General features: G+C 46.1%; 36 non-coding genes across 36 annotated transcripts; all 36 read right to left on the bottom strand.

The window, feature by feature from the left end:
* Nucleotides 1-82: 82 nt before the first annotated feature.
* On the bottom strand, nt 83-154 carry trnae-uuc (transfer RNA glutamic acid (anticodon UUC)). Its single transcript has one exon. It is a non-coding gene; the product is annotated as a tRNA-Glu (tRNA).
* A 624-nt stretch (nt 155-778) lies between these two features.
* trnae-cuc (transfer RNA glutamic acid (anticodon CUC)) lies at nt 779-850 on the bottom strand. The gene has a single exon. It is a non-coding gene; the product is annotated as a tRNA-Glu (tRNA).
* Nucleotides 851-1304: 454 nt separating this feature from the next.
* Nucleotides 1305-1376, bottom strand: trnae-cuc (transfer RNA glutamic acid (anticodon CUC)). Its single transcript has one exon. It is a non-coding gene; the product is annotated as a tRNA-Glu (tRNA).
* Nucleotides 1377-1649: 273 nt separating this feature from the next.
* Nucleotides 1650-1721, bottom strand: trnae-cuc (transfer RNA glutamic acid (anticodon CUC)). The gene has a single exon. It is a non-coding gene; the product is annotated as a tRNA-Glu (tRNA).
* A 1494-nt stretch (nt 1722-3215) lies between these two features.
* On the bottom strand, nt 3216-3287 carry trnae-cuc (transfer RNA glutamic acid (anticodon CUC)). Its single transcript has one exon. It is a non-coding gene; the product is annotated as a tRNA-Glu (tRNA).
* Nucleotides 3288-3566: 279 nt separating this feature from the next.
* On the bottom strand, nt 3567-3638 carry trnae-uuc (transfer RNA glutamic acid (anticodon UUC)). The gene has a single exon. It is a non-coding gene; the product is annotated as a tRNA-Glu (tRNA).
* Nucleotides 3639-4042: 404 nt separating this feature from the next.
* Nucleotides 4043-4114, bottom strand: trnae-cuc (transfer RNA glutamic acid (anticodon CUC)). The gene has a single exon. It is a non-coding gene; the product is annotated as a tRNA-Glu (tRNA).
* Nucleotides 4115-4216: 102 nt separating this feature from the next.
* trnae-uuc (transfer RNA glutamic acid (anticodon UUC)) lies at nt 4217-4288 on the bottom strand. The gene has a single exon. It is a non-coding gene; the product is annotated as a tRNA-Glu (tRNA).
* Nucleotides 4289-4918: 630 nt separating this feature from the next.
* trnae-cuc (transfer RNA glutamic acid (anticodon CUC)) lies at nt 4919-4990 on the bottom strand. The gene has a single exon. It is a non-coding gene; the product is annotated as a tRNA-Glu (tRNA).
* Nucleotides 4991-5789: 799 nt separating this feature from the next.
* trnae-cuc (transfer RNA glutamic acid (anticodon CUC)) lies at nt 5790-5861 on the bottom strand. The gene has a single exon. It is a non-coding gene; the product is annotated as a tRNA-Glu (tRNA).
* A 279-nt stretch (nt 5862-6140) lies between these two features.
* trnae-cuc (transfer RNA glutamic acid (anticodon CUC)) lies at nt 6141-6212 on the bottom strand. Its single transcript has one exon. It is a non-coding gene; the product is annotated as a tRNA-Glu (tRNA).
* Nucleotides 6213-6836: 624 nt separating this feature from the next.
* trnae-cuc (transfer RNA glutamic acid (anticodon CUC)) lies at nt 6837-6908 on the bottom strand. The gene has a single exon. It is a non-coding gene; the product is annotated as a tRNA-Glu (tRNA).
* Nucleotides 6909-7187: 279 nt separating this feature from the next.
* trnae-cuc (transfer RNA glutamic acid (anticodon CUC)) lies at nt 7188-7259 on the bottom strand. The gene has a single exon. It is a non-coding gene; the product is annotated as a tRNA-Glu (tRNA).
* Nucleotides 7260-7538: 279 nt separating this feature from the next.
* trnae-uuc (transfer RNA glutamic acid (anticodon UUC)) lies at nt 7539-7610 on the bottom strand. The gene has a single exon. It is a non-coding gene; the product is annotated as a tRNA-Glu (tRNA).
* Nucleotides 7611-8359: 749 nt separating this feature from the next.
* Nucleotides 8360-8431, bottom strand: trnae-cuc (transfer RNA glutamic acid (anticodon CUC)). Its single transcript has one exon. It is a non-coding gene; the product is annotated as a tRNA-Glu (tRNA).
* A 279-nt stretch (nt 8432-8710) lies between these two features.
* On the bottom strand, nt 8711-8782 carry trnae-cuc (transfer RNA glutamic acid (anticodon CUC)). Its single transcript has one exon. It is a non-coding gene; the product is annotated as a tRNA-Glu (tRNA).
* Nucleotides 8783-9061: 279 nt separating this feature from the next.
* Nucleotides 9062-9133, bottom strand: trnae-uuc (transfer RNA glutamic acid (anticodon UUC)). The gene has a single exon. It is a non-coding gene; the product is annotated as a tRNA-Glu (tRNA).
* Nucleotides 9134-11541: 2408 nt separating this feature from the next.
* trnae-cuc (transfer RNA glutamic acid (anticodon CUC)) lies at nt 11542-11613 on the bottom strand. Its single transcript has one exon. It is a non-coding gene; the product is annotated as a tRNA-Glu (tRNA).
* Nucleotides 11614-12067: 454 nt separating this feature from the next.
* trnae-uuc (transfer RNA glutamic acid (anticodon UUC)) lies at nt 12068-12139 on the bottom strand. The gene has a single exon. It is a non-coding gene; the product is annotated as a tRNA-Glu (tRNA).
* A 103-nt stretch (nt 12140-12242) lies between these two features.
* On the bottom strand, nt 12243-12314 carry trnaq-cug (transfer RNA glutamine (anticodon CUG)). Its single transcript has one exon. It is a non-coding gene; the product is annotated as a tRNA-Gln (tRNA).
* A 404-nt stretch (nt 12315-12718) lies between these two features.
* trnae-cuc (transfer RNA glutamic acid (anticodon CUC)) lies at nt 12719-12790 on the bottom strand. The gene has a single exon. It is a non-coding gene; the product is annotated as a tRNA-Glu (tRNA).
* A 454-nt stretch (nt 12791-13244) lies between these two features.
* Nucleotides 13245-13316, bottom strand: trnae-cuc (transfer RNA glutamic acid (anticodon CUC)). Its single transcript has one exon. It is a non-coding gene; the product is annotated as a tRNA-Glu (tRNA).
* A 404-nt stretch (nt 13317-13720) lies between these two features.
* Nucleotides 13721-13792, bottom strand: trnae-cuc (transfer RNA glutamic acid (anticodon CUC)). Its single transcript has one exon. It is a non-coding gene; the product is annotated as a tRNA-Glu (tRNA).
* Nucleotides 13793-14065: 273 nt separating this feature from the next.
* Nucleotides 14066-14137, bottom strand: trnae-cuc (transfer RNA glutamic acid (anticodon CUC)). Its single transcript has one exon. It is a non-coding gene; the product is annotated as a tRNA-Glu (tRNA).
* Nucleotides 14138-14541: 404 nt separating this feature from the next.
* On the bottom strand, nt 14542-14613 carry trnae-uuc (transfer RNA glutamic acid (anticodon UUC)). The gene has a single exon. It is a non-coding gene; the product is annotated as a tRNA-Glu (tRNA).
* A 1456-nt stretch (nt 14614-16069) lies between these two features.
* On the bottom strand, nt 16070-16141 carry trnae-cuc (transfer RNA glutamic acid (anticodon CUC)). The gene has a single exon. It is a non-coding gene; the product is annotated as a tRNA-Glu (tRNA).
* Nucleotides 16142-16720: 579 nt separating this feature from the next.
* On the bottom strand, nt 16721-16792 carry trnae-cuc (transfer RNA glutamic acid (anticodon CUC)). Its single transcript has one exon. It is a non-coding gene; the product is annotated as a tRNA-Glu (tRNA).
* A 273-nt stretch (nt 16793-17065) lies between these two features.
* trnae-cuc (transfer RNA glutamic acid (anticodon CUC)) lies at nt 17066-17137 on the bottom strand. Its single transcript has one exon. It is a non-coding gene; the product is annotated as a tRNA-Glu (tRNA).
* Nucleotides 17138-17541: 404 nt separating this feature from the next.
* On the bottom strand, nt 17542-17613 carry trnae-uuc (transfer RNA glutamic acid (anticodon UUC)). The gene has a single exon. It is a non-coding gene; the product is annotated as a tRNA-Glu (tRNA).
* A 579-nt stretch (nt 17614-18192) lies between these two features.
* On the bottom strand, nt 18193-18264 carry trnae-cuc (transfer RNA glutamic acid (anticodon CUC)). The gene has a single exon. It is a non-coding gene; the product is annotated as a tRNA-Glu (tRNA).
* A 930-nt stretch (nt 18265-19194) lies between these two features.
* Nucleotides 19195-19266, bottom strand: trnae-cuc (transfer RNA glutamic acid (anticodon CUC)). The gene has a single exon. It is a non-coding gene; the product is annotated as a tRNA-Glu (tRNA).
* A 273-nt stretch (nt 19267-19539) lies between these two features.
* trnae-cuc (transfer RNA glutamic acid (anticodon CUC)) lies at nt 19540-19611 on the bottom strand. The gene has a single exon. It is a non-coding gene; the product is annotated as a tRNA-Glu (tRNA).
* Nucleotides 19612-20015: 404 nt separating this feature from the next.
* trnae-uuc (transfer RNA glutamic acid (anticodon UUC)) lies at nt 20016-20087 on the bottom strand. The gene has a single exon. It is a non-coding gene; the product is annotated as a tRNA-Glu (tRNA).
* A 579-nt stretch (nt 20088-20666) lies between these two features.
* trnae-cuc (transfer RNA glutamic acid (anticodon CUC)) lies at nt 20667-20738 on the bottom strand. The gene has a single exon. It is a non-coding gene; the product is annotated as a tRNA-Glu (tRNA).
* Nucleotides 20739-21543: 805 nt separating this feature from the next.
* On the bottom strand, nt 21544-21615 carry trnae-cuc (transfer RNA glutamic acid (anticodon CUC)). The gene has a single exon. It is a non-coding gene; the product is annotated as a tRNA-Glu (tRNA).
* A 973-nt stretch (nt 21616-22588) lies between these two features.
* trnae-cuc (transfer RNA glutamic acid (anticodon CUC)) lies at nt 22589-22660 on the bottom strand. The gene has a single exon. It is a non-coding gene; the product is annotated as a tRNA-Glu (tRNA).
* Nucleotides 22661-23906: the final 1246 nt, after the last annotated feature.

Here is a 23906-nt window from a genome sequence, read left to right as displayed (position 1 = left end):
GTAAGAGGTGTTTGACAATGAATACCTTGACTGCTTTATAGACACGATCAAAATAAAGGTGCAGAAGAAATAGAGGTGGACCTTCCCTGACCGGGAATTGAACCCAGTCCGTGGCGGTGAAAGCACCTAATCCTGACCACTAGACCATCAGGGAATTTTGTGTCTTTGAGTCTTTAGCAAAAGGATTTTGACCATAAATACCTCGAATGCTTTAAAGTCATACTCAGAAAATGGGGCTGGTGAAAAATAACTGGTTTTTCCTTGACCGGTAATCGGATACCGGCCGCGGCGGTGAGAGCGCTGAATCCTATACACTAGACCATCACTGACCTTTGTGTGTCTGCAAAGCTTGTAAGAGGTGTTTGACAATGAATACCTTGACTCCTTTATAGACACGATCAAAATAAAGGTGCAGATGAAATAGACCTTCCCTGACCGGGAATCGAACCCAGGCCGCGGCGGTGAGAGCGCCGAATCCTGTCCACTAGACCATTAGGGAACTTCGTGTGTTTGAGTCTTTAGCAAAAGGATTTTGACCATAAATACCTCGAATGCTTTAAAGTCATACTCAGAAAATGGGGCTGGTGAAAAATAACTGGTTTTTTCCTGACCGGGAATCGGACCCCGGCCGCGGCGGTGAGAGCGCTGAATCCTATACACTAGACCATCACTGACCTTTGTGTGTCTGCAAAGCATGTAAGAGGTGTTTGACAATGAATACCTTGACTGCTTTATAGACACGATCAAAATATAGGTGCAGATGAAATAGAAGTGCACCTTCCCTGACTGGGAATCGAACCCAGGCCGCGGCGGTGAGAGCGCCGAATCCTGACCACTAGACCATCAGGGAATTTTGTGTCTTTGAGTCTTTAGCAAAAGGATTTTGACCATAAAAACCTCAAATGCTTTAAAGTCATACTCAGAAAATGGGGCTGGTGAAAAATAACTGGTTTTTCCCTGACCGGGAATTGAAGCCAGGCCGCGGCGGTGAGAGCGCCGAATCCTGACCGCTAGACCGTAAGGGAACTTCGTGTGTTTGAGTCTTTAGCAAAAGGATTTTGACCATAAATACCTCGAATGCTTTAAAGTCATACTCAGAAAATGGGGCTGGTGAAAAATAATTGTTTTTTCTCTGACCGGGAATCAGACCCCGGCCGCGGCGCTGAGAGTGCTGAATCCTATACACTAGACCATCACTGACCTTTGTGTGTCTGCAAAGCTTGTAATAGGTGTTTGACAATGAATACCTTGACTGCTTTATAGACGCGATCAAAGCAAAGGTGCAGATGAAATAGAAGTGGACCTTCCCTGACCGGGAATCGAACCCAGGCCACGGCGGTGAGAGCGCCAAATCCTGACCACTAGACCATCAGGGAATTTTGTGTCTTTGAGTCTTTAGCAAAAGGATTTTGACCATAAATACCTCGAATGCTTTAAAGTCATACTCAGAAAATGGGGCTGGTGAAAAATAACTGGTTTTTCCCTGACCGGTAATCGGATACAGGCCGCGGCGGTGAGAGCGCTGAATCCTATACACTAGACCATCACTGACCTTTGTGTGTCTGCAAAGCTTGTAAGAGGTGTTTGACAATGAATACCTTGACTGCTTTATAGACACGATCAAAATAAAGGTGCAGATGAAATAGACCTTCCCTGACCGGGAATCGAACCCAGGCCGCGGCGGTGAGAGCGCCAAATCCTGTCCACTAGACCATCAGGGAATTTTGTGTCTTTGAGTCTTTAGCAAAAGGATTTTGACCATAAATACCTCGAATGCTTTAAAGTCATACTCAGAAAATGGGGCTGGTGAAAAATAACTGGTTTTTCCCTGTCCGGGAATTGAAGCCAGGCCGCGGCGGTGAGAGCGCCGAATCCTGACCGCTAGACCATTAGGGAACTTCGTGTGTTTGAGTCTTTAGCAAAAGGATTTTGACCATAAATACCTTGAATGCTTTAAAGTCATACTCAGAAAATGGGGCTGGTGAAAAATAACTGGTTTTTCCTGACCGGTAATCGGATACCGGCCACGGCGGTGAGAGCGCTGAATCCTATACACTAGACCATCACTGACCTTTGTGTGTCTGCAAAGCTTGTAAGAGGTGTTTGACAATGAATACCTTGACTGCTTTATAGACACGATCAAAATAAAGGTGCAGATGAAATAGACCTTCCCTGACCGGGAATCGAACCTAGGCCGCGGCGGTGAGAGCGCCGAATCCTGTCCACTAGACCATTAGGGAACTTCGTGTGTTTGAGTCTTTAGCAAAAGGATTTTGACCATAAATACCTCGAATGCTTTAAAGTCATACTCAGAAAATGGGGCTGGTGAAAAATAACTGTTTTTTCCCTGACCGGTAATCGGACACCGGCCGCGGCGGTGAGAGCGCTGAATCCTATACACTAGACCATCACTGACCTTTGTGTGTCTGCAAAGCTTGCAAAAGGTGTTTGACAATGAATATGTTGACTGCTTTATAGAAACGATCAAAGCAAAGGTCCAGATGAAATAGAAATGGACCTTCCCTGTCCGGCAATCGAACCCAGGCCGCGGCGAGGAGAGCGCCGAATCCTGACCACTAGACCATGAGGGAATTTTGTGTCTTTGAGTCTTTAGCAAAAGGATTTTGACCATAAATACCTCGAATGCTTTAAAGTCATACTCAGAAAATGGGGCTGGTGAAAAATAACTGGTTTTTCCCTGACCGGTAATCGGATACCGGCCGCGGCGGTGAGAGCGCTGAATCCTATACACTAGACCATCACTGACCTTTGTGTGTCTGCAAAGCTTGTAAGAGGTGTTTGACAATGAATACCTTGACTGCTTTATAGACACGATCAAAATAAAGGTGCAGATGAAATAGACCTTCCCTGACCGGGAATCGAACCCAGGCCGCGGCGCTGAGAGCGCCGAATCCTGTCCACTAGACCATCAGGGAATTTTGTGTCTTTGAGTCTTTAGCAAAAGGATTTTGACCATAAATACCTCGAATGCTTTAAAGTCATACTCAGAAAATGGGGCTGGTGAAAAATAACTGGTTTTTCCCTGACCGGTAATCGGACACCGGCCGCAGCGGTGAGAACGCTGAATCCTATACACTAGACCATCACTGACCTTTGTGTGTCTGCAAAGCTTGTAAGAGGTGTTTGACAATGAATACCTTGACTGCTTTATAGACACGATCAAAATAAAGGTGCAGATTAAATAGAAGTGGACCTTCCCTGACCGGGAATCGAACCCAGGCCGCGGCGGTGAGAGCGCCGAATCCTGACCACTAGACCATCAGGGAATTTTGTGTCTTCGAGTGTTTAGCAAAAGGATTTTGACCATAAATACCTCGAATGCTTTAAAGTCATACTCAGAAAATGTGGCTGGTGAAAAATAACTGGTTTTTCTCTGACCGGTAATCGGACACCGGCCGCGGCGGTGAGAGCGCTGAATCCTATAAACTAGACCATCACTGACCTTTGTGTGTCTGCAAAGCTTGTAAGAGGTGTTTGACAATGAATACCTTGACTGCTTTATAGACACGATCAAAATGAAGGTGCAGATAAAATAGAAGTGGACCTTCCCTGACTGGGAATCGAACCCAGGCCGCGGCGGTGAAAGCGCCGAATCCTGACCACTAGACCATCAAGGAATTTTGTGTCTTTGAGTCTTTAGCAAAAGGATTTTGACCATAAATACCTCGAATGCTTTAAAGTCATACTCAGAAAATGGGGCTGGTGAAAAATAATTGGTTTTTCTCTGACCGGGAATCAGACCCCGGCCGCGGCGCTGAGAGTGCTGTATCCTATACACTAGACCATCACTGACCTTTGTGTGTCTGCAAAGCTTGCAAAAGGTGTTCGACAATGAATACGTTGACTGCTTTATAGAAACGATCAAAGCAAAGGAGCAGATGAAATAGAAGTGGACCTTCCCTGACCGGGAATCGAACCCAGGCCGCGGCTGCAAAGCTTGCAAAAGGTGTTCGACAATGAATACGTCGACTGCTTTATAGAAACGATCAAAGAAAAGGTGCAGATGAAATACAAGTGGACCTTCCCTGACCGGGAATCGAACCCAGGCCGCGGCGGTGAGAGCGCCAAATCCTGACCACTAGACCATCAGGGAATTTTGTGTCTTTGAGTCTTTAGCAAAAGGATTTTGACCTTAAATACATCGAATGCTTTAAAGTCATACTCAGAAAATGGGGCTGGTGAAAAAAATTGTTTTTTCACTGACCGGGAATCGAACCCAGGCCGCGGCGGTGAAAGTGCCGAATCCTGACCACTAGACCATCAGGGAATTTTGTGTCTTTGAGTCTTTAGCAAAAGGATTTTGACCATAAATACCTTGAATGCTTTAAAGTCATACTCAGAAAATGGGGCTGGTAAAAAATAACTGGTTTTTCCCTGACCGGTAATCGGACACCGGCCGCGGCGGTGAGAGCGCTGAATCCTATACACTAGACCATCACTGACCTTTGTGTGTCTGCAAAGCTTGTAAGAGGTGTTTGACAATGAATATCTTGACTGCTTTATAGACACGATCAAAATAAAGGTGCAGATTAAATAGAAGTGGACCTTCCCTGACCGGGAAGCGAACCCAGGGCGCGGCGGTGAGAGCACCGAATCCTGACCACTAGACCATCAGGGAATTTTGTGTCTTCGAGTGTTTAGCAAAAGGATTTTGATCATAAATACCTGGAATGCTTTAAAGTCATACTCAGAAAATGTGGCTGGTGAAAAATAACTGGTTTTTCGCTGACCAGGAATCGGACCCCGGCCGCGCCGGTGAGAGCGCTGAATCCTACACACTAGACCATCACTGACCTTTGTGTGTCTGCAAAGCTTGTAAGAGGTGTTTGACAATGAATACCTTGACTGCTTTATAGACGCGATCAAAGCAAAGGTGCAGATGAAATAGAAGTGGACCTTCCCTGACCGGGAATCGAACCCAGGCCACGGAGGTGAGAGCGCCAAATCCTGACCACTAGACCATCAGGGAATTTTGTGTCTTTGAGTCTTTAGCAAAAGGATTTTGACCATAAATACCTCGAATGCTTTAAAGTCATACTGAGAAAATGGGGCTGGTGAAAAATAACTGGTTTTTCCCTGTCCGGGAATTGAAGCCAGGCCGCGGCGGTGAGATCGCCGAATCCTGACCGCTAGACCATTAGGGAACTTCGTGTGTTTGAGTCTTTAGCAAAAGGATTTTGACCATAAATACCTCGAATGCTTTAAAGTCATACTCAGAAAATGGGGCTGGTGAAAAATAATTGGTTTTTCTCTGACCGGGAATCAGACCTCGGCCACGGCGCTGAGAGCGCTGAATCCTATACACTAGACCATCACTGACCTTTGTGTGTCTGCAAAGCTTGCAAAAGGTGTTTGACAATGAATATGTTGACTGCTTTATAGAAACGATCAAAGCAAAGGTCCAGATGAAATAGAAATGGACCTTCCCCGTCCGGCAATAGAACCCAGGCCGCGGCGAGGAGAGCGCCGAATCCTGACCACTAGACCATCAGGGAATTTTGTGTCTTTGAGTCTTTAGCAAAAGGATTTTGACCATAAATACCTCGAATGCTTTAAAGTCATACTCAGAAAATGGGGCTGGTGAAAAATAACTGGTTTTTCCCTGACCGGTAATCGGATACCGGCCGCAGCGGTGAGAGCGCTGAATCCTATACACTAGACCATCACTGACCTTTGTGTGTCTGCAAAGCTTGTAAGAGGTGTTTGACAATGAATACCTTGACTGCTTTATAGACACGATCAAAATAAAGGTGCAGATGAAATAGACCTTCCCTGACCGGGAATCGAACCCAGGCCGCGGCGGTGAGAGCGCCGAATCCTGTCCACTAGACCATCAGGGAATTTTGTGTCTTTGAGTCTTTAGCAAAAGGATTTTGACCATAAATACCTCGAATGCTTTAAAGTCATACTCAGGAAATGGGGCTGGTGAAAAATAACTGGTTTTTCCCTGACCGGTAATCGGACACCGGCAGCAGCGGTGAGAGCGCTGAATCCTATACACTAGACCATCACTGACCTTTGTGTGTCTGCAAAGCTTGTAAGAGGTGTTTGACAATGAATACCTTGACTGCTTTATAGACACGATCAAAATAAAGGTGCAGATTAAATAGAACTGGACCTTCCCTGACCGGGAATCGAACCCAGGCCGCGGCGGTGAGAGTGCCGAATCCTGACCACTAGACCATCAGGGAATTTTGTGTCTTCGAGTGTTTAGCAAAAGGATTTTGACCATAAATACCTCGAATGCTTTAAAGTCATACTCAGAAAATGTGGCTGGTGAAAAATAACTGGTTTTTCTCTGACCGGGAATCAGACCTCGGCCACGGCGCTGAGAGCGCTGAATCCTATACACTAGACCATCACTGACCTTTGTGTGTCTGCAAAGCTTGCAAAAGGTGTTTGACAATGAATATGTTGACTGCTTTATAGAAACGATCAAAGCAAAGGTCCAGATGAAATAGAAATGGACCTTCCCCGTCCGGCAATCGAACCCAGGCCGCGGCGAGGAGAGCGCCGAATCCTGACCACTAGACCATCAGGGAATTTTGTGTCTTTGAGTCTTTAGCAAAAGGATTTTGACCATAAATACCTCGAATGCTTTAAAGTCATACTCAGAAAATGGGGCTGGTGAAAAATAACTGGTTTTTCCCTGACCGGTAATCGGATACCGGCCGCGGCGGTGAGAGCGCTGAATCCTATACACTAGACCATCACTGACCTTTGTGTGTCTGCAAAGCTTGTAAGAGGTGTTTGACAATGAATACCTTGACTGCTTTATAGACACGATCAAAATAAAGGTGCAGATGAAATAGACCTTCCCTGACCGGGAATCGAACCCAGGCCGCGGCGGTGAGAGCGCCGAATCCTGTCCACTAGACCATCAGGGAATTTTGTGTCTTTGAGTCTTTAGCAAAAGGATTTTGACCATAAATACCTCGAATGCTTTAAAGTCATACTCAGAAAATGGGGCTGGTGAAAAATAACTGGTTTTTCCCTGACCGGTAATCGGACACCGGCCGCAGCGGTGAGAGCGCTGAATCCTATACACTAGACCATCACTGACCTTTGTGTGTCTGCAAAGCTTGTAAGAGGTGTTTGACAATGAATACCTTGACTGCTTTATAGACACGATCAAAATAAAGGTGCAGATTAAATAGAAGTGGACCTTCCCTGACCGGGAATCGAACCCAGGCCGCGGCGGTGAGAGCGCCGAATCGTGACCACTAGACCATCAGGGAATTTTGTGTCTTCGAGTGTTTAGCAAAAGGATTTTGACCATAAATACCTCGAATGCTTTAAAGTCATACTCAGAAAATGTGGCTGGTGAAAAATAACTGGTTTTTCTCTGACCGGTAATCGGACACCGGCCGCGGCGGTGAGAGCGCTGAATCCTATAAACTAGACCATCACTGACCTTTGTGTGTCTGCAAAGCTTGTAAGAGGTGTTTGACAATGAATACCTTGACTGCTTTATAGACACGATCAAAATGAAGGTGCAGATGAAATAGAAGTGGACCTTCCCTGACCGGGAATCGAACCCAGGCCGCGGCGGTGAAAGCGCCTAATCCTGACCACTAGACCATCAGGGAATTTTGTGTCTTTGAGTCTTTAGCAAAAGGATTTTGACCATAAATACCTCGAATGCTTTAAAGTCATACTCAGAAAATGGGGCTGGTGAAAAATAATTGGTTTTTCTCTGACCGGGAATCAGACCCCGGCCGCGGCGCTGAGAGTGCTGTATCCTATACACTAGACCATCACTGACCTTTGTGTGTCTGCAAAGCTTGCAAAAGGTGTTCGACAATGAATACGTTGACTGCTTTATAGAAACGATCAAAGCAAAGGAGCAGATGAAATAGAAGTGGACCTTCCCTGACCGGGAATCGAACCCAGGCCGCGGCTGCAAAGCTTGCAAAAGGTGTTCGACAATGAATACGTCGACTGCTTTATAGAAACGATCAAAGAAAATGTGCAGATGAAATACAAGTGGACCTTCCCTGACCGGGAATGGAACCCAGGCCGCGGCGATGAGAGCGCCGAATCCTGACCACTAGACCATCAGGGAATTTTGTGTCTTTGAGTCTTTAGCAAAAGGATTTTGACCATAAATACCTCGAATGCTTTAAAGTCATACTCAGAAAATGGGGCTGGTGAAAAATAACTGGTTTTTCCCTGACCGGTAATCGGATACCGGCCGCGGCGGTGAGAGCGCTGAATCCTATACACTAGACCATCACTGACCTTTGTGTGTCTGCAAAGCTTGTAAGAGGTGTTTGACAATGAATACCTTGACTGCTTTATAGACACGATCAAAATAAAGGTGCAGATGAAATAGACCTTCCCTGACCGGGAATCGAACCCAGGCCGCGGCGGTGAGAGCGCCGAATCCTGTCCACTAGACCATCAGGGAATTTTGTGTCTTTGAGTCTTTAGCAAAAGGATTTTGACCATAAATACCTCGAATGCTTTAAAGTCATACTCAGAAAATGGGGCTGGTGAAAAATAACTGGTTTTTCCCTGACCGGTAATCGGACACCGGCCTCAGCGGTGAGAGCGCTGAATCCTATACACTAGACCATCACTGACCTTTGTGTGTCTGCAAAGCTTGTAAGAGGTGTTTGACAATGAATACCTTGACTGCTTTATAGACACGATCAAAATAAAGGTGCAGATTAAATAGAAGTGGACCTTCCCTGACCGGGAATCGAACCCAGGCCGCGGCAGTGAGAGCGCCGAATCCTGACCACTAGACCATCAGGGAATTTTGTGTCTTCGAGTGTTTAGCAAAAGGATTTTGACCATAAATACCTCGAATGCTTTAAAGTCATACTCAGAAAATGTGGCTGGTGAAAAATAACTGGTTTTTCTCTGACCGGTAATCAGACACCGGCCGCGGCGGTGAGAGCGCTGAATCCTATAAACTAGACCATCACTGACCTTTGTGTGTCTGCAAAGCTTGTAAGAGGTGTTTGACAATGAATACCTTGACTGCTTTATAGACACGATCAAAATGAAGGTGCAGATGAAATAGAAGTGGACCTTCCCTGACCGGGAATCGAACCCAGGCCGCGGCGGTGAAAGCGCCGAATCCTGACCACTAGACCATCAGGGAATTTTATGTCTTTGAGTCTTTAGCAAAAGGATTTTGACCATAAATACCTTGAATGCTTTAAAGTCATACTCAGAAAATGGGACTGGTGAATAATAACTGGTTTCTTCCTGACCGGGAATTGAAGCCAGGCCACGGCGGTGAGAGCGCCGAATCCTGACCGCTAGACCGTAAGGGAACTTCGTGTGTTTGAGTCTTTAGCAAAAGGATTTTGACCATAAATACCTTGAATGCTTTAAAGTCATACTCAGAAAATGGGGCTGGTGAAAAATAATTGTTTTTTCTCTGACCGGGAATCAGACCCCGGCCGCGGTGCTGAGAGTGCTGAATCCTATACACTAGACCATCACTGACCTTTGTGTGTCTGCAAAGCTTGCAAAAGGTGTTCGACAATGAATACGTTGACTGCTTTATAGAAACGATCAAAGCAAAGGAGCAGATGAAATAGAAGTGGACCTTCTCTGACAAGAAATCGAACCCAGGCCGCGGCTGCAAAGCTTGCAAAAGGTGTTCGACAATGAATACGTTGACTGCTTTATAGAAACGATCAAAGCAAAGGAGCAGATGAAATAGAAGTGGACCTTCCCTGACCGGGAATCGAACCCAGGCCGCGGCTGCAAAGCTTGCAAAAGGTGTTCGACAATGAATACGTCGACTGCTTTATAGAAACGATCAAAGAAAATGTGCAGATGAAATACAAGTGGACCTTCCCTGACCGGGAATGGAACCCAGGCCGCGGCGATGAGAGCGCCGAATCCTGACCACTAGACCATCAGGGAATTTTGTGTCTTTGAGTCTTTAGCAAAAGGATTTTGACCATAAATACATCGAATGCTTTAAAGTCATACTCAGAAAATGGGGCTGGTGAAAAAAAATTGGTTTTTCTCTGACCGGGAATCGGACACCCGGCCGCGGCGGTGAGAGCGCTGAATCCTATACACTAGACCATCACTGACCTTTGTGTGTCTGCAAAGCTTGTAAGAGGTGTTTGACAATGAATACCTTGACTGCTTTATAGAAACGATCAAAGCAAAGGTCCAGATGAAATAGAAATGGACCTTCCCTGTCCGGCAATCGAACCCAGGCCGCGGAGAGGAGAGCGCCGAATCCTGACCACTAGACCATCAGGGAATTTTGTGTCTTTGAGTCTTTAGCAAAAGGATTTTGACCATAAATACCTCGAATGCTTTAAAGTCATACTCAGAAAATGGGGCTGTGAAAAATAATTGTTTTTTCTCTGACCGAGAATCGGACCCCGGCCACGGCGGTGAGAGCGCTGAATCCTGACCACTAGACCATCAGGGAATTTTGTTTCTTTGAGTCTTTAGCAAAAGGATTTTGACCATAAATACCTCGAATGCTTTAAAGTCATACTCAGAAAATGGGGCTGGTGAAAAATAATTGTTTTTTCTCTGACCGGGAATCAGACCCCGGCCGCGGCGCTGAGAGTGCTGAATCCTATACACTAGACTATCACTGACCTTTGTGTGTCTGCAAAGCTTGCAAAAGGTGTTCGACAATGAATACGTTGACTGCTTTATAGAAACGATCAAAGCAAAGGAGCAGATGAAATAGAAGTGGACCTTCCCTGACCGGGAATCGAACCCAGGCCGCGGCTGCAAAGCTTGCAAAAGGTGTTCGACAATGAATACGTTGACTGCTTTATAGAAACGATCAAAGTAAAGGTGCAGATGAAATACAAGTGGACCTTCCCTGACCAGGACTCGAACCCAGGCCGCGGCGGTGAGAGCGCCGAATCCTGACCACTAGACCATCAGGGAATTTTGTGTCTTCGAGTGTTTAGCAAAAGGATTTTGACCATAAAAACCTCGAATGCTTTAAAATCATACTCAGAAAATGGGGCTGGTGAAAAATAACTGGTTTTTTCCTGACCGGGAATCGGAACCCGGCCGCGGCGGTGAGAGCGCTGAATCCTATACACTAGACCATCACTGACCTTTGTGTGTCTGCAAAGCATGTAAGAGGTGTTTGACAATGAGTACCTTGACTGCTTTATAGACACGATCAAAATATAGGTGCAGATGAAATAGAAGTGCACCTTCCCTGACTGGGAATCGAACCCAGGCCACGGCGGTGAGAGCGCCGAATACTGACCACTAGACCATTAGGGAATTTTGTGTCTTTGAGTGTTTAGCAAAAGGATTTTGACCATAAAAACCTCGAATGCTTTAAAGTCATACTCAGAAAATGGGGCTGGTGAAAAATAACTGGTTTTTTCCTGACCGGGAATCGGACCCCGGCCGCGGCGGTGAGAGCGCTGAATCCTATACACTAGACCATCACTGACCTTTGTTTGTCGGCAAAGCATGTAAGAGGTGTTTGACAATGAATACCTTGACTGCTTTATAGACACGATCAAAATATAGGTGCAGATGAAATAGAAGTGCACCTTCCCTGACCGGGAATCGAACCCAGGCCGCGGCGGTGAGAGCGCCGAATCCTGACCACTAGACCATCAGGGAATTTTGTGTCTTTGAGGCTTTAGCAAAAGGATTTTGACCATAAATACCTCGAATGCTTTAAAGTCATACTCAGAAAATGGGGCTGGTGAAAAATAACTGTTTTTTCCCTGACCGGGAATTGAAGCAAGGCCGCGGCGGTGAGAGCGCCGAATCCTGACCACTAGACCATCAGGGAATTTTGTGTCTTTGAGTCTTTAGCAAAAGGATTTTGACCATAAATACCTCGAATGCTTTAAAGTCATACTCAAAAAATGGGGCTGGTGAAAAATAACTGGTTTTTCCCTGACCGGGAATCAGACCCCGGCCAAGGCGCTGAGAGCGCTGAATCCTATACACTAGACCATCACTGACCTTTGTGTGTCTGCAAAGCTTGCAAAAGGTGTTCAACAATGAATACGTTGACTGCTTTATAGAAACGATCAAAGCAAAGGTGCAGATGAAATAGACGTGGACCTTCCCTGACCGGGAATCGAACCCAGGCCGCGGCGGTGAAAGTGCCGAATCCTGACCACTAGACCATCAGGGAATTTTGTGTCTTTGAGTCTTTAGCAAAAGGATTTTGACCATAAATACCTTGAATGCTTTAAAGTCATACTCAGAAAATGGGGCTGGTGAAAAATAACTGGTTTCTTCCTGACCGGGAATTGAAGCCAGGCCACGGCGGTCAGAGCGCCGAATCCTGACCGCTAGACCATCAGGGAACTTCGTGTGTTTGAGTCTTTAGCAAAAGGATTTTGACCATAAATACCTCGAATGCTTTAAAGTCATATTCGTAAAATGGGGCTGGTGAAAAATAACTGGTTTTTCCCTGACCGGGAATCAGACTCCGGCCACGGCGCTGAGAGAGCTGAATCCTATACACTAGACCATCACTGACCTTTGTGTGTCTGCAAAGCTTGCAAAAGGTGTTCAACAATGAATACGTTGACTGCTTTATAGAAACGATCAAAGCAAAGGTGCAGATGAAATAGAAGTGGACCTTTCCTGACCGGGAATCGAACCCAGGCCGCGGCTGCAAAGCTTGCAAAAGGTGTTCGACAATGAATACGTTGACTGCTTTATAGAAACGATCAAAGCAAAGGTGCAGATGAAATAGAAGTGGACCTTCCCTGACCGGGACTCGAACCCAGGCCGCGGCGGTGAGAGCGCTGAATCCTGACCACTAGACCATCAGGGAATTTTGTGTCTTTGAGTGTTTAGCAAAAGGATTTTGACCATAAAAACCTCGAATGCTTTAAAGTCATACTCAGAAAATGGGGCTGGTGAAAAATAACTGGTTTCTCCCTGACCGGGAATTGAAGCCAGGCCGCGGCGGTGAGAGCGCCGAATCCTGACCGCTAGACCGTAAGGGAACTTCGTGTGTTTGAGTCTTTAGCAAAAGGATTTTGACCATAAATACCTCGAATGCTTTAAAGTCATACTCAGAAAATGGGGCTGGTGAAAAATAATTGTTTTTTCTCTGACCGGGAATCAGACCCCGGCTGCGGCGCTGAGAGTGCTGAATCCTATACACTAGACCATCACTGACCTTTGTGTGTGTGCAAAGCATGTAAGAGGTGTTTGACAATGAATACCTTGACTGCTTTATAGACACGATCAAAATATAGGTGCAGATGAAATAGAAGTGCACCTTCCCTGACTGGGAATCGAACCCAGGCCGCGGCTGTGAGAGCGCCGAATCCTGACCACTAGACCATCAGGGAATTTTGTGTCTTTGAGTCTTTAGCAAAAGGATTTTGACCATAAATACCTCGAATGCTTTAAAGTCATACTCAGAAAATGGGGCTGGTGAAAAATAACTGGTTTTTCCCTGACCGGGAATCAGACCCCGGCCACGGCGCTGAGAGCGCTGAATCCTAAACACTAGACCATCACTGACCTTTGTGTGTGTGCAAAGCTTGCAAAAGGTGTTCAACAATAAATACGTTGACTGCTTTATAGAAACGATCAAAGCAAAGGTGCAGATGAAATAGAAGTGGACCTTTCCTGACCGGGAATCGAACCCAGGCCGCGGCTGCAAAGCTTGCAAAAGGTGTTCGACAATGAATACGTTGACTGCTTTATAGAAACGATAAAAGCAAAGGTGCAGATGAAATGGGAGTGGACCTTCCCTGACCGGGACTCGAACCCAGGCAGCGGCGGTGAGAGCGCCGAATCCTGACCACTAGACCATCAGGGAATTTTGTGTCTTCGAGTGTTTAGCAAAAGGATTTTGACCATAAAAACCTCGAATGCTTTAAAGTCATACTCAGAAAATGGGGCTGGTGAAAAATAACTGTTTTTTTCCTGACCGGGAATCGGACCCCGGCCGCGAGAGCGCTGAATCCTATACACTAGACCATCACTGACCTTTGTGAGTCTGCAAAGCATGTAAGAGGTGTTTGACAATGAATACCTTGACTGCTTTATAGACACGATCAAAATATAGGTGCAGATGAAATAGAAGTGCACCTTCCCTGACTGGGAATCGAACCCAGGCCGCGGCTGTGAGAGCACCGAATCCTGACCACTAGACCATCAGGGAATTTTGTGTCTTTGAGTCTTTAGCAAAAGGATTTTGACCATAAATACCTCGAATGCTTTAAAGTCATACTCAGAAAATGGGGCTGGTGAAAAATAACTGGTTTTTCCCTGACCGGGAATCAGACCCCGGCTACGGCGCTGAGAGCGCTGAATCCTATACACTAGACCATCACTGACCTTTTTGTGTGTGCAAAGCTTGCAAAAGGTGTTCAACAATGAATACGTTGACTGCTTTATAGAAACGATCAAAGCAAAGGTGCAGATGAAATAGAAGTGGACCTTCCCTGACCGGGAATCGAACCCAGGCCGCGGCTGCAAAGCTTGCAAAAGGTGTTCGACAATGAATACGTTGACTGCTTTATAGAAACGATCAAAGCAAAGGTGCAGATGAAATAGACGTGGACCTTCCCTGACCGGGAATCGAACCCAGGCCACGGCGGTGAAAGTGTCGAATCGTGACCACTAGACCATCAGGGAATTCTGTGTCTTTGAGTCTTTAGCAAAAGGATTTTGACCATAAATACCTTGAATGCTTTAAAGTCATACTCAGAAAATGGGGCTGGTGAAAAATCACTGGTTTCTCCCTGACCGGGAATTGAAGCCAGGCCGCGGCGGTGAGAGCGCCGAATCCTGACCGCTAGACCGTAAGGGAACTTCGTGTGTTTGAGTCTTTAGCAAAAGGATTTTGACCATAAATACCTCGAATGCTTTAAAGTCATACTCAGAAAATGGGGCTGGTGAAAAATAATTGTTTTTTCTCTGACCGGGAATCAGACCCCGGCCGCGGCGCTGAGAGTGCTGAATCCTATACACTAGACCATCACTGACCTTTGTGTGTCTGCAAAGCTTGCAAAAGGTGTTCGACAATTAATACGTTGACTGCTTTATAGAAACGATCAAAGCAAAGGAGCAGATGAAATAGAAGTGGACCTTCCCTGACCGGGAATCGAACCCAGGCCGCGGCTGCAAAGCTTGCAAAAGGTGTTCGACAATGAATACGTTGACTGCTTTATAGAAACGATAAAAGCAAAGGTGCAGATGAAATGGAAGTGGACCTTCCCTGACCGGGACTCGAACCCAGGCCGCGGCGGTGAGAGCGCCAAATCCTGAACACTAGACCATCAGGGAATTTTGTGTCTTCGAGAGTTTAGCAAAAGGATTTTGACCATAAAAACCTCGAATGCTTTAAAGTCATACTCAGAAAATGGGGCTGGTGAAAAATAACTGGTTTTTTCCTGACCGGGAATCGGACCCCGGCCGAGGCGGTGAGAGCGCTGAATCCTATACACTAGACCATCACTGACCTTTGTGTGTCTGCAAAGCATGTAAGAGGTGTTTGACAATGAATACCTTGACTGCTTTATAGACACGATCAAAATATAGGTGCAGATGAAATAGAAGTGCACCTTCCCTGACTGGGAATCGAACACAGGCCGCTGCGGTGAGAGCGCCGAATCCTGACCACTAGACCATCAGGGAATTTTGTGTCTTTGAGTCTTTAGCAAAAGGATTTTGACCATAAATACCTCGAATGCTTTAAAGTCATACTCAGAAAATGGGGCTGGTGAAAAATAACTGGTTTTTCCCTGACCGGGAATTGAAGCAAGGCCGCGGCGGTGAGAGCGCCAAATCCTGACCGCTAGACCATCAGGGAACTTCGTGTGTTTGAGTCTTTAGAAAAAGGAGTTTGACCATAAATACCTCGAATGCTTTAAAGTCATACTCAGAAAATGGGGCTGGTGAAAAATAACTGGTTTTTCCCTGACCGGGAATCAGACCCCGGCCACGGCGCTGAGAGCGCTGAATCCTATACACTAGACCATCACTGACCTTTATGTTTCTGCAAAGCTTGCAAAAGGTGTTCAACAATGAATACGTTGACTGCTTTATAGAAACGATCAAAGCAAAGGTGCAGATGAAATAGAAGTGGACCTTCCCTGACCGGGAATCGAACCCAGGCCGCGGCGGTGAGAGCGCCGAATCCTGACCACTAGACCATCAGGGAATTTTGTGTCTTTGAGTCTTTAGCAAAATTATTTTGACCATAAATACCTCGAATGCTTTAAAGTCATACTCAGAAAATGGGGCTGGTGAAAAATAACTGGTTTTTCCCTGACCGGGAATTGAAGCAAGGCCGCGGCGGTGAGAGCGCCGAATCCTGACCGCTAGACCGTAAGGGAACTTCGTGTGTTTGAGTCTTTAGCAAAAGGATTTTGACCATAAATACCTCGAATGCTTTAAAGTCATACTCAGAAAATGGGGCTGGTGAAAAATAATTGTTTTTTCTCTGACCGGGAATCAGACCCCGGCCGCGGCGCTGAGAGTGCTGAATCCTATACACTAGACCATCACTGACCTTTGTGTGTCTGCAAAGCTTGCAAAAGGTGTTCGACAATTAATACGTTGACTGCTTTATAGAAACGATCAAAGCAAAGGAGCAGATGAAATAGAAGTGGACCTTCCCTGACCGGGAATCGAACCCAGGCCGCGGCTGCAAAGCTTGCAAAAGGTGTTCGACAATGAATACGTTGACTGCTTTATAGAAACGATAAAAGCAAAGGTGCAGATGAAATGGAAGTGGACCTTCCCTGACCGGGACTCGAACCCAGGCAGCGGCGGTGAGAGCGCCGAATCCTGACCACTAGACCATCAGGGAATTTTGTGTCTTCTAGTGTTTAGCAAAAGGATTTTGACCATAAAAACCTCGAATGCTTTAAAGTCATACTCAGAAAATGGGGCTGGTGAAAAATAACTGTTTTTTTCCTGACCGGGAATCGGACCCCGGCCGCGAGAGCGCTGAATCCTATACACTAGACCATCACTGACCTTTGTGAGTCTGCAAAGCATGTAAGAGGTGTTTGACAATGAATACCTTGACTGCTTTATAGACACGATCAAAATATAGGTGCAGATGAAATAGAAGTGCACCTTCCCTGACTGGGAATCGAACCCAGGCCGCGGCTGTGAGAGCACCGAATCCTGACCACTAGACCATCAGGGAATTTTGTGTCTTTGAGTCTTTAGCAAAAGGATTTTGACCATAAATACCTCGAATGCTTTAAAGTCATACTCAGAAAATGGGGCTGGTGAAAAATAACTGGTTTTTCCCTGACCGGGAATCAGACCCCGGCTACGGCGCTGAGAGCGCTGAATCCTATACACTAGACCATCACTGACCTTTTTGTGTGTGCAAAGCTTGCAAAAGGTGTTCAACAATGAATACGTTGACTGCTTTATAGAAACGATCAAAGCAAAGGTGCAGATGAAATAGAAGTGGACCTTCCCTGACCGGGAATCGAACCCAGGCCGCGGCTGCAAAGCTTGCAAAAGGTGTTCAACAATGAATACGTTGACTGCTTTATAGAAACGATCAAAGCAAAGGTGCAGATGAAATAGACGTGGACCTTCCCTGACCGGGAATCGAACCCAGGCCACGGCGGTGAAAGTGTCGAATCGTGACCACTAGACCATCAGGGAATTCTGTGTCTTTGAGTCTTTAGCAAAAGGATTTTGACCATAAATACCTTGAATGCTTTAAAGTCATACTCAGAAAATGGGGCTGGTGAAAAATCACTGGTTTCTCCCTGACCGGGAATTGAAGCCAGGCCGCGGCGGTGAGAGCGCCGAATCCTGACCGCTAGACCGTAAGGGAACTTCGTGTGTTTGAGTCTTTAGCAAAAGGATTTTGACCATAAATACCTCGAATGCTTTAAAGTCATACTCAGAAAATGGGGCTGGTGAAAAATAATTGTTTTTTCTCTGACCGGGAATCAGACCCCGGCCGCGGCGCTGAGAGTGCTGAATCCTATACACTAGACCATCACTGACCTTTGTGTGTCTGCAAAGCTTGCAAAAGGTGTTCGACAATTAATACGTTGACTGCTTTATAGAAACGATCAAAGCAAAGGAGCAGATGAAATAGAAGTGGACCTTCCCTGACCGGGAATCGAACCCAGGCCGCGGCTGCAAAGCTTGCAAAAGGTGTTCGACAATGAATACGTTGACTGCTTTATAGAAACGATAAAAGCAAAGGTGCAGATGAAATGGAAGTGGACCTTCCCTGACCGGGACTCGAACCCAGGCCGCGGCGGTGAGAGCGCCGAATCCTGAACACTAGACCATCAGGGAATTTTGTGTCTTCGAGAGTTTAGCAAAAGGATTTTGACCATAAAAACCTCGAATGCTTTAAAGTCATACTCAGAAAATGGGGCTGGTGAAAAATAACTGGTTTTTTCCTGACCGGGAATCGGACCCCGGCCGAGGCGGTGAGAGCGCTGAATCCTATACACTAGACCATCACTGACCTTTGTGTGTCTGCAAAGCATGTAAGAGGTGTTTGACAATGAATACCTTGACTGCTTTATAGACACGATCAAAATATAGGTGCAGATGAAATAGAAGTGCACCTTCCCTGACTGGGAATCGAACACAGGCCGCTGCGGTGAGAGCGCCGAATCCTGACCACTAGACCATCAGGGAATTTTGTGTCTTTGAGTCTTTAGCAAAAGGATTTTGACCATAAATACCTCGAAAGCTTTAAAGTCATACTCAGAAAATGGGGCTGGTGAAAAATAACTGGTTTTTCCCTGACCGGGAATTGAAGCAAGGCCGCGGCGGTGAGAGCGCCAAATCCTGACCGCTAGACCATCAGGGAACTTCGTGTGTTTGAGTCTTTAGAAAAAGGAGTTTGACCATAAATACCTCGAATGCTTTAAAGTCATACTCAGAAAATGGGGCTGGTGAAAAATAACTGGTTTTTCCCTGACCGGGAATCAGACCCCGGCCACGGCGCTGAGAGTGCTGAATCCTATACACTAGACCATCACTGACCTTTGTGTGTCTGCAAAGCTTGCAAAAGGTGTTCGACAATTAATACGTTGACTGCTTTATAGAAACGATCAAAGCAAAGGAGCAGATGAAATAGAAGTGGACCTTCCCTGACCGGGAATCGAACCCAGGCCGCGGCTGCAAAGCTTGCAAAAGGTGTTCGACAATGAATACGTTGACTGCTTTATAGAAACGATAAAAGCAAAGGTGCAGATGAAATGGAAGTGGACCTTCCCTGACCGGGACTCGAACCCAGGCAGCGGCGGTGAGAGCGCCGAATCCTGACCACTAGACCATCAGGGAATTTTGTGTCTTCTAGTGTTTAGCAAAAGGATTTTGACCATAAAAACCTCGAATGCTTTAAAGTCATACTCAGAAAATGGGGCTGGTGAAAAATAACTGTTTTTTTCCTGACCGGGAATCGGACCCCGGCCGCGAGAGCGCTGAATCCTATACACTAGACCATCACTGACCTTTGTGAGTCTGCAAAGCATGTAAGAGGTGTTTGACAATGAATACCTTGACTGCTTTATAGACACGATCAAAATATAGGTGCAGATGAAATAGAAGTGCACCTTCCCTGACTGGGAATCGAACCCAGGCCGCGGCTGTGAGAGCACCGAATCCTGACCACTAGACCATCAGGGAATTTTGTGTCTTTGAGTCTTTAGCAAAAGGATTTTGACCATAAATACCTCGAATGCTTTAAAGTCATACTCAGAAAATGGGGCTGGTGAAAAATAACTGGTTTTTCCCTGACCGGGAATCAGACCCCGGCTACGGCGCTGAGAGCGCTGAATCCTATACACTAGACCATCACTGACCTTTTTGTGTGTGCAAAGCTTGCAAAAGGTGTTCAACAATGAATACGTTGACTGCTTTATAGAAACGATCAAAGCAAAGGTGCAGATGAAATAGAAGTGGACCTTCCCTGACCGGGAATCGAACCCAGGCCGCGGCTGCAAAGCTTGCAAAAGGTGTTCGACAATGAATACGTTGACTGCTTTATAGAAACGATCAAAGCAAAGGTGCAGATGAAATAGACGTGGACCTTCCCTGACCGGGAATCGAACCCAGGCCACGGCGGTGAAAGTGTCGAATCGTGACCACTAGACCATCAGGGAATTCTGTGTCTTTGAGTCTTTAGCAAAAGGATTTTGACCATAAATACCTTGAATGCTTTAAAGTCATACTCAGAAAATGGGGCTGGTGAAAAATCACTGGTTTCTCCCTGACCGGGAATTGAAGCCAGGCCGCGGAGGTGAGAGCGCCGAATCCTGACCGCTAGACCGTAAGGGAACTTCGTGTGTTTGAGTCTTTAGCAAAAGGATTTTGACCATAAATACCTCGAATGCTTTAAAGTCATACTCAGAAAATGGGGCTGGTGAAAAATAATTGTTTTTTCTCTGACCGGGAATCAGACCCCGGCCGCGGCGCTGAGAGTGCTGAATCCTATACACTAGACCATCACTGACCTTTGTGTGTCTGCAAAGCTTGCAAAAGGTGTTCGACAATTAATACGTTGACTGCTTTATAGAAACGATCAAAGCAAAGGAGCAGATGAAATAGAAGTGGACCTTCCCTGACCGGGAATCGAACCCAGGCCGCGGCTGCAAAGCTTGCAAAAGGTGTTCGACAATGAATACGTTGACTGCTTTATAGAAACGATAAAAGCAAAGGTGCAGATGAAATGGAAGTGGACCTTCCCTGACCGGGACTCGAACCCAGGCCGCGGCGGTGAGAGCGCCGAATCCTGAACACTAGACCATCAGGGAATTTTGTGTCTTCGAGAGTTTAGCAAAAGGATTTTGACCATAAAAACCTCGAATGCTTTAAAGTCATACTCAGAAAATGGGGCTGGTGAAAAATAACTGTTTTTTTCCTGACCGGGAATCGGACCCCGGCCGAGGCGGTGAGAGCGCTGAATCCTATACACTAGACCATCACTGACCTTTGTGTGTCTGCAAAGCATGTAAGAGGTGTTTGACAATGAATACCTTGACTGCTTTATAGACACGATCAAAATATAGGTGCAGATGAAATAGAAGTGCACCTTCCCTGACTGGGAATCGAACACAGGCCGCTGCGGTGAGAGCGCCGAATCCTGACCACTAGACCATCAGGGAATTTTGTGTCTTTGAGTCTTTAGCAAAAGGATTTTGACCATAAATACCTCGAATGCTTTAAAGTCATACTCAGAAAATGGGGCTGGTGAAAAATAACTGGTTTTTCCCTGACCGGGAATTGAAGCAAGGCCGCGGCGGTGAGAGCGCCAAATCCTGACCGCTAGACCATCAGGGAACTTCGTGTGTTTGAGTCTTTAGAAAAAGGAGTTTGACCATAAATACCTCGAATGCTTTAAAGTCATACTCAGAAAATGGGGCTGGTGAAAAATAACTGGTTTTTCCCTGACCGGGAATCAGACCCCGGCCACGGCGCTGAGAGCGCTGAATCCTATACACTAGACCATCACTGACCTTTATGTTTCTGCAAAGCTTGCAAAAGGTGTTCAACAATGAATACGTTGACTGCTTTATAGAAACGATCAAAGCAAAGGTGCAGATGAAATAGAAGTGGACCTTCCCTGACCGGGAATCGAACCCAGGCCGCGGCGGTGAGAGCGCCGAATCCTGACCACTAGACCATCAGGGAATTTTGTGTCTTTGAGTCTTTAGCAAAATTATTTTGACCATAAATACCTCGAATGCTTTAAAGTCATACTCAGAAAATGGGGCTGGTGAAAAATAACTGGTTTTTCCCTGACCGGGAATTGAAGCAAGGCCGCGGCGGTGAGAGCGCCGAATCCTGACCGCTAGACCATTAGGGAACTTTGTGTGTTTGAGTCTTTAGCAAAAGGATTTTGACCATAAATACCTCGAATGCTTTAAAGTCATACTCAGAAAATGGGGCTGGTGAAAAATAATTGGTTTTTCTCTGACCGGGAATCAGACCTCGGCCACGGCGCTGAGAGCGCTGAATCCTATACACTAGACCATCACTGACCTTTGTGTGTCTGCAAAGCTTGCAAAAGGTGTTTGACAATGAATATGTTGACTGCTTTATAGAAACGATCAAAGCAAAGGTCCAGATGAAATAGAAATGGACCTTCCCTGTCCGGCAATCGAACCCAGGCCGCGGCGAGGAGAGCGCCGAATCCTGACCACTAGACCATCAGGGAATTTTGTGTCTTTGAGTCTTTAGCAAAAGGATTTTGACCATAAATACCTCGAATGCTTTAAAGTCATACTCAGAAAATGGGGCTGGTGAAAAATAACTGGTTTTTCCCTGTCCGGGAATTGAAGCCAGGCCGCGGCGGTGAGAGCGCCGAATCCTGACCGCTAGACCATTAGGGAACTTCGTGTGTTTGAGTCTTTAGCAAAAGGATTTTGACCATAAATACCTCGAATGCTTTAAAGTCATACTCAGAAAATGGGGCTGGTGAAAAATAACTGGTTTTTCCTGACCGGTAATCGGATACCGGCTGCGGCGGTGAGAGCGCTGAATCCTATACACTAGACCATCACTGACCTTTGTGTGTCTGCAAAGCTTGTAAGAGGTGTTTGACAATGAATACCTTGACTGCTTTATAGACACGATCAAAATAAAGGTGCAGATGAAACAGACCTTCCCTGACCGGGAATCGAACCCAGGACGCGGCGGTGAGAGCGCCGAATCCTGTCCACTAGACCATCAGGGAATTTTGTGTCTTTGAGTCTTTAGCAAAAGGATTTTGACCATAAATACCTCGAATGCTTTAAAGTCATACTCAGAAAATGGGGCTGGTGAAAATTAACTGGTTATTCCCTGAACGGGAATCGGACACGCGGCCGCGGCGGTGAGAGCGCTGAATCCTACACACTAGACCATCACTGACCTTTGTGTGTCTGCAACGCTTGTAAGAGGTGTTTGACAATGAAATCCTTGACTGCTTTAAAGACACGATCAAAATAAAGGTGCAGAAGAAATAGAAGTGGACCGTCCCTGACCGGGAATCGAACGCAGGGCGTGGCGATGAAAGCACCGAATCCTGACCATTAGACCATCAGGGAATTTTGTGTCTTTGAGTCTTTAGCAAAAGGATTTTGACCATAAATACCTCGAATGCTTTAAAGTCATACTCAGAAAATGGGGCTGGTGAAAAATAACTGGTTTTTCCCTGTCCGGGAATTGAAGCCAGGCCGCGGCGGTGAGAGCGCCGAATCCTGACCGGTAGACCATTAGGGAACTTCGTGTGTTTGAGTCTTTAGCAAAAGGATTTTGACCATAAATACCTCGAATGCTTTAAAGTCATACTCAGAAAATGGGGCTGGTGAAAAATAATTGGTTTTTCTCTGACCGGGAATCAGACCTCGGCCACGGCGCTGAGAGCGCTGAATCCTATACACTAGACCATCACTGACCTTTGTGTGTCTGCAAAGCTTGCAAAAGGTGTTTGACAATGAATATGTTGACTGCTTTATAGAAACGATCAAAGCAAAGGTCCAGATGAAATAGAAATGGACCTTCCCTGTCCGGCAATCGAACCCAGGCCGCGGCGAGGAGAGCGCCGAATCCTGACCACTAGACCATCAGGGAATTTTGTGTCTTTGAGTCTTTAGCAAAAGGATTTTGACCATAAATACCTCGAATGCTTTAAAGTCATACTCAGAAAATGGGGCTGGTGAAAAATAACTGGTTTTTCCCTGTCCGGGAATTGAAGCCAGGCCGCGGCGGTGAGAGCGCCGAATCCTGACCGCTAGACCATTAGGGAACTTCGTGTGTTTGAGTCTTTAGCAAAAGGATTTTGACCATAAATACCTCGAATGCTTTAAAGTTATACTCAGAAAATGGGGCTGTTGAAAAATAACTGGTTTTTCCTGACCGGTAATCGGATACCGGCCGCGGCGGTGAGAGCGCTGAATCCTATACACTAGACCATCACTGACCTTTGTGTGTCTGCAAAG

This window comes from Xiphophorus couchianus, chromosome 23 (assembly GCF_001444195.1).
Source record: "Xiphophorus couchianus chromosome 23, X_couchianus-1.0, whole genome shotgun sequence".
In the NCBI taxonomy this organism is placed as follows: Eukaryota; Metazoa; Chordata; class Actinopteri; order Cyprinodontiformes; family Poeciliidae; genus Xiphophorus; species Xiphophorus couchianus.
Note: the sequence above shows the minus strand (reverse complement) of the source record. Positions and strands in the feature narration are given on the sequence as shown.